We start from the raw sequence: 7,783 nt of genomic DNA on the forward strand, positions 1-7,783 counted from the left end.
CAAGTATCTTGACTGCGTAGTGTGGTGGCCCCGGTACACAATTTGGTACCGGGGCCACAATACCTCCTCCAAACATGCTACAGACAATTCGTCATTGAGAGACCCCAGACAGACAGGGTCGAAGTGTTATTGTTTGACTTTGTAAACCCAAAAAAATGTCCCTGTTGCACTTGCACATAGTCGTGCAATGAAGACTGACTTTTTCATTTAAAGGCACGATCTTTAAAGTGTCAGAAAGAGAGAGAAGACACAGGAGAGGAGAGTTGTAGCTGGGGACCTGGGGTGGAAGCTCCCAGGCTCCCCCAGCATTGCCTGGAAGTCTGAGCGTGGTGACTGAGCCAGGGCAAGGAATGTGTGCCCTGGATGAGGGGGAGAACTCCATGCCACTATAGTGAACCCAAGAGAGAGGGGGACACTGCACATGGAAGAGGCCCTGGAGTGAGGGCTGCTACAAGAGGCATGGTAGCTGTAGTGTCAGATCCTGAGGCTGAGAGTACACAGAGTGACGTGTCAGAGCACAGGAGACATTATCCCCGCAGAGGAGGGATGAGCTGCAGTTGAGAGGTATGTTGTTGAAATAGGACATGCACACTTTAACAAACCAATCATTTCAGCGACAGGGCCTACCAAACAACTTTGACTGAAATGATTGGTTTGTTTGGGCCCCCACACCAAAAAAGCTATTCATCTCTCCCTGTACAGACTAAACAGGCTCTACTGAGGCAAGATGTCGTCCTCATCCTCAACCTCTGATTCCTCTCCCCCTACAGTGTCTACTTCCTCCTCATCACACATTATCAATTCGTCCCCGCTGGACTCCACAACCACAGGTCCCTCTGTAGTATCTGGAGGGCAGTGCTGTACTTCATTGAGGAATTGATTATTCATTTTTATAAACATCATTTTTTCAACGTTGTGAGGAAGCAACCTCCTTCGCCGCTCACTGACCAGGTTCCCCGCTGCACTAAAAACTCTTTCCGAGTACACACTGGAGGGGGGACAACTCAGGTAAAATAGAGCCAGTTTGTACAGGGGCTTCCAAACTGCCTTTTTTTCCTGCCAGTAACAATATGGACTGTCTGACATGTCTACTTGGATGGTGTCAGCAAAGTAATCATCCACAATTTTTTCTATTGTGACAGCATCCAATGCAGCGAGAGTAGACATGTCTGCAATGGTTGGCAGGTCCTTCAGTCCGGACCAGATGTTATCAGCATCCCCGCCAGTGCCTCTTTTGGGAAAACTGAGCTTTTTCCTCGCAGCCATAGATGTGGAAGAAAATGAGGGTGGAGCTGTTGGCATGTCACGGTCCTCTTCAGAGGACAATCTCCTGACCAGCAGGTCTTTGCACCGCTGTAGACTTGTGTCCGCCGGAAACAGAGACACAACATACGCTTTAAACCGAGGATCGAGCACGGTGGCCAGAATGTATTCCTCTGACTTTAAAAGAGTGACCACCCTCGGATCCTGGCAAAGCGTACGAAGGGCTACATCCACAAGAGCTACATGCTTGCTGTAATCGCAATGGCTTACCAGCTCCTCCCTCACTTTCTCCAGCTGCTTCTGCAACAGCCTGATCAGGGGAATGACCTGACTCAAGCTGGCAGTGTCGGAACTGACTTCTCGTGTGGCAAGTTCAAATGGCTGCAGAACCTTGCACAACACGGAAATCAGTCTCCACTGCGCTTGACTCAGGCGCATCCCCACTCCTTTGCCTATGTCGTAGGTGGCTGTGTAGGCCTGAATGGCCTTTTGCTGCTCCTCCATCCTCTGCAGCATATAGAGGGTGGAGTTCCAGCGCGTCACAACCTCTTGTTTGAGGTGATGGCAGGGCAGGTTCAAGCTTTTTTGATGTGCCTCTAGTCTGCGGTAGGCACTGGCTGAATGCCGAAAGTGTCCAGCAATTTTGCGGGCCACCGCAAGCATCTCCTGCACACCCCTGTCACTCTTGAGGTAATGCTGCACCACCAAATTAATGGTGTGGGCAAAACATGGGACGTGCTGGAAATTGCCCATATTTAATGCCCGCACAATGTTACTGGCATTGTCTGACACCACAAATCCCCATGAGAGTCTAAGTGGGGTAAGCCACTGGGAGATAATTTCCCTCATTTTCTCTAATATGTTGTCAGCGTTGTGCCTCTTATTAAAGCCTGTAATGCACAATGTTGCCTGCCTTTGCATGAGCAGCCATTTTGTAGATGCTGCTACTGATGCAGCTGTTGCTGTTGCTGCGGAAGGGGATGCATCTACCCAGTGGGCTGTCACAGTCATATAGTCCTTCGTTTGCCCAGAACCACTTGTCCACATGTCCGTGGTTAAGTGGACAGTGGGTACAACCGCATTTTTAAGAGTACTGAGGACACTTGATCGTACTTCTCTGTACATTTTTGGTATCGCCTGCCTAGTGAAGTGGAATCTCGAGGGGATTTGGTACCGGGGACACAATACCTCCATCAACCCTCTAAATCCCACTCCACTGATGGCGGACACCGGGCGCACGTCTAACACCAACATTGCAGTTACAGCCGCAGTTATACGCTTTGCAATAGGGTGACTACTATCGTATTTGGTGGTCATGGCAAACGACTGTTGGACGGTCAATTGTTTGGTGAAAGACTTAGCGGTCTTACGACTTCCCCTCTGGGAAGATGACCGACTAACAGCAGCAACAGCAGCAGTGGCAGTAGTAGGCGTACCGCTGCAGGATTCCTCGGATGAATCCCGTATTGAGGAGGACTCAGTCTGGCTGCTGACTTGGGCTGCAGGACTGAATCTGATGGAGATTGTGGAGGAAGTTGACGAGGAGGGTGTTGCTGGTGTGTATCCAACTGGACCACGGGATTTAGGTGTCCCTGTACCGATGAGGGTCCTAGGCCCAGTTCCTGAACTAACCACTGAACTATGAAGGTTATTCAGGTGACGTATAAGGGAGGATGTTCCTAGGTGGGCAAGATCCTTACCCCTGCTTATTTGAGCTTTACATAAGCTACATATTGCCATACATTGGTTGTCTGGATTTGGATAAAAATAACTCCAGACCGAAGAGGTGCATTTTTTGGTCTTCTGACCAGGCATGACGATGGGCTTTTTCATCCCATGGACATCAGCTGTTTCCCCCCCTGGTGCCTCATTTACAATAACCACATCCCCATTCTCATCATCAAGTTCCTCCACAGCGCCAGCTACATCATCAATAGCCTCCTCCCGAGCCACCTCTTCCCGTACAGTGATGGGAAGGTCAGGCTTGACAACCACCAACACCCTTGGACTCGCCTTGGGGATTTGTGATAATTTCTCTTTAGAAGGCAGAGTTGTTTGCTGTTTTGTTGCTGACAGCATAACTCTCTTCAATTTTTTGTAGGGGGGGGAGGAGGAGGAGGGCTAAGATCCGTGGGTGAAGCTGAACCACTAGTCATGAACACGGGCCAGGGCCTAAGCCGTTCCTTGCCACTCCGTGTCGTAAATGGCATATTGGCAACTTTACGTTTCTCCTCAGATGATTTTAAGTTTCTCTTTTTGCTACTTTTTCTTAACTTGGGCTTTTTGGATTTTACATGCCCGGTACTACGAGATTGGGCATCGGGCTTGGAAGACGACGTTGATGGCATTTCATCGTCTATGTCATGACTAGTGGCAGCAGCTTCAGCATTAGGAGGAAGTGGGTCTTGATCTTTCCCTACTTTATCCTCCAAATTTTTGGTCTCCATTATATGTAGCACAAGATACTGCAGAATGTGTGAACTTGGTAATATTGCAGTACCAATGGACTTATACTGCTGGATTGGTTTTGCAAATTTGGTTATAATTATTATTTTTTATTTTTTTTTTAAATTTTTTATTTTTTTTTACTTTTTTCTTATTTTTAAAAAACTTGGGAATAGTGGGGAAATAACTATGCCCTTAGAAGCACAGAGCACAGGACACAGCACCACTGGACTGAACAGGACACGGCACAGGACCCAGCAGCACTACGGAACTCAGCAGGACAGAGCACAGGACACAGCACCACTGGACTGATACTGCAGAATGTGTGAACTTGGTAATATTGCAGTACCAATGGACTTATAATGCTGGATTGGTTTTGCAAATTTGGTTATAATTATTATATATTATTTTTTTTTTAAAATTTTTGATTTTTTTTTACTTTTTTTTTATTTTTTAAAAACTTGGGAATAATGGGGAAATAACTATGCCCTTAGAAGCACAGAGCACAGGACACAGCACCACTGGACTGAACAGGACACGGCACAGGACCCAGCAGCACTACGGAACTCAGCAGGACAGAGCACAGGACACAGCACCACTGGACTGATACTGCAGAATGTGTAAACTTTGTAATATTGCAGTACCACTGGACTTTTACTGCTGAATGTGTGAACTTGGTAATATTGCAGTACCAATGGGCTTATACTGCAGGATTGGTTGTGAAAATTTTGTGGTAATTAAAAAATATTAAAGTAGTTTTTGGTATTTTTTAAAAAAACTTTTTTTTATTTTTTTAAACACAGGGGAATATTGGGGAAATAACTATGCCCTTAGAAGCACAGAGCACAGGACACAGCACCACTGGACTGAACAGGACACAGCACAGGACCCAGCAGCACCACTGACCTCAGAAGGACAGAGCACAGCACACAGCACCACTGGACTGATACTGCAGAACACAGCACAGCACAGCACAGCACAGCACTAAACAGCACAGCACAGCACAGCACTAAACAGCACAGAACTAAACAGCACAGAACTAAACAGCACAGAACTAAACAGCACAGAGGACCACCTAACACACCCTCCCTCTACCCTGATCAATGCCCGAGTGAAGATGGCGGCGACTAGCGGGGAATTTATAGGATCCGAGTATCGCGAGATCCGACAACGGGATTATGAGTCAGAGCCTCAGTTTCACTTTTGAATTTGGCGCCAATACCCGGATCTGTCTCGGATCCGACTCGGATCCGCAACGTTCGGGTGGGCTCGGATTTCAGAAATCCGAGTGCGCTCATCCCTATATAAAACAGCTGTTATTCCATAGTAATCGGCCGTCATTCCATGTCATTCCACATGTAATACATGACCAAGTACCTTAGCAATAAGTGTATGGAAGATATAATTAAGAAGTATAAAATTTTTAAAAATATACATAAAATTTCAATTTTCTATCATAGAAGTCTATTAGCATTCCTTTTAGTATGTCCCGTAATATACAGCCTGAAGGGGAATCCAGATTAGTATGTAGCAGTGTGACTCACACAGTCTCTTGAGTTACAATACAAAGTATAGATAGCGATGTATATAGTTATTCTTTTAAACCTTATTACTAGTATTTAAGTTAATACCATGTGTTAAAGTGAGTGTGGGCTAGGTATTTGTACAGCTTTAAAAAGAGTAAAAAAAATGTCTATTACTGCTCCTTAAAAGTGACTGCATCGGTTATTGTTATACTCGGTACAGTTATATTCTAATGCAAATTAATGGACTTGTGCTGTGTGCAAGTTACAAAAAATCTTCAAAAGGTGTTTTTTTCCCCTAATTTTGCCTATCTTTCTGTATATGGCTGGCTTAAAAATTAGCTTAGTTCTAATATGCTATAAAAATAAAGCCCTAGATCTCCTGAGAAAAACAATATCAAAATGACTTTGGTAAACTAAAACTTGAAAGTTACTTTGTTCTTAAAGCAGGCTGGGGAACCTCTGCTCCTGAAGGGGTAAATAAATACTCTAATTTCCATTACAATTTGATCGTACAAAATATAAAATAAGCCTACTGGTAACATATGTAACAATTCAATTTACATTTATTATGTATGTTAGTGAAATAACAACCCACCCCCCCACCCAACACTTTGAAACAGTATGCAGTAACTAACGCTATGGACAATACAAAGTTAGACTCAAATAGCCTTATATCCATGTAAAAGTCTAAAGGTGGTATAACTAGTTTCAGCTCTTGCCAATATTTGTTATTTAAACACAGAACACAGTATAATAAATAGAGTTCTATGTTTCTAGAGGACTACAAAATATTGTATTGTTATAGTCATGTACCCTATACCAGGGATTCCCAAAGTCAGTCTTCAGGAAACACTAACAGTGCATGTTTTCCTTATCTCCTTGTTGAAGCACAGGTGAATTCTTTATTGACCGACACATTGTAAAAGATCCCCATGATGTATAATTTTACTTCTGACCTGGAAAATATGCACTGTTAGGGCGCCCTAAGGACTGGATTTTGGAAACTGATGTGAGTGAGTTCTCTGTACAGCGGTGCAGAATTAGTGGCGCTATATAAATTGATGATGATGGTTATAGCAATGGTAGTTAATCCCTTGTCAAGAAAGACTCATTCTTAACAGCTACATTATTTCTATTAATCATCAAAGCTGTATACTCCATCCCACTCATATCTACGCAACAGTGAATAATACTATATACAGATTAATGTAAAGAGCAGCATAGATATGTAGGTTCCCGGACTAACCACATGTTTGTTTGACAAATGTTGCACACATACATGAAAACTTGCCATTTATGTTCCTATTGCAGAAAGTATAAAAATATTGTTTATAATTTAAATTCCTTACCACTTAAAAGGAGATCAGCATCACTGGTTCATATATTTAAATGTTCCAGCAAACCTAAAACACAATATACTTTATACGAAAGAGCAAACACAGTTTTTGGCTAAAAGGTGATTCCCTTCATATTCAGCACTTTGTCTGAAATATGTTCAGTTCTCGCATTACATCTTCTAGAACACCTTTTCTAAATATCCACTTCGACCTCTATATACATTTGTGAATGTTATTTTAGCTCTTTTGCAATAATAATGTGGAACTTTACTGGTCCTTTAAAATGGACACAAAAGAAAAATAAAAAACAAATGCACACTTGAAGCACCAAAACCACCCTAATCACAATAGTAAACATTTGCATAGTAAATTCTGCAACATTGCTACATTATATCTGGAATAAACATGAGGCTCTTAGTGCACATGTTTATCAAATTGTGAATACATATCTATAACTGGGTGCTTACGTCTATGCAGAGGTGTAACATCCCATGCTGGTCCCCATGACAAGATATGGGGGGTCCCCATGACAAGATATGGGGGGACCCCACAGACACTGCACCCCCCTGTAACAGAGCTGGATCCACCACACATATTCAGCAAACAAGGGAGGAAATAAATCCAGTTTTTGGGATACTTCTGGTTTACAATGTATACACTTGCAAGTGAACGCCAACAACCTGTAGGACATACCAAGCTAAATAGGCAATGCCTCAGGCAAACTCTCTCTGACAATATGGTCCTTTTTGGACGGAGTTCTTGACAGGTTCTGTAAGGGAAGTTTATGTGTAGTATCCAGGGGCAGGCTGGGCTGGGGGGCATCTGCCCCCTGAGCTGGCCCTATAGTGGGCTACCTTGGGCTGGGCTACTTGCATTTTTTTTCCCTTTAAAAGTCAATTCTTGCCCCCCAGTTTAAAATTTGCCAGCCCTCCCCTGATAGTATGTAATAATATATATGAGAAAAGTACCCGCTACTGTGAATTATAAAGATATTAGATGTCACAGAGGAAAACTGTAACCATGTAAAATAAGAAGCTTGTTGGCTGAACGCTTTTATACAGGTCGAGGGACACTGTAGGTGACTTTGAATATCTTTAAGAATATATAGCAGGGAGCATGTTATTCTTTATAATACACAAGTGATGACATCATCATTCACTATTATAAGTGATTACATCAATATTCTGTTTTTGCAGATATCATTACAGGAGC

Source organism: Mixophyes fleayi, chromosome 2 (genome assembly GCF_038048845.1).
Source record: "Mixophyes fleayi isolate aMixFle1 chromosome 2, aMixFle1.hap1, whole genome shotgun sequence".
NCBI lineage: Eukaryota > Metazoa > Chordata > Amphibia > Anura > Limnodynastidae > Mixophyes > Mixophyes fleayi.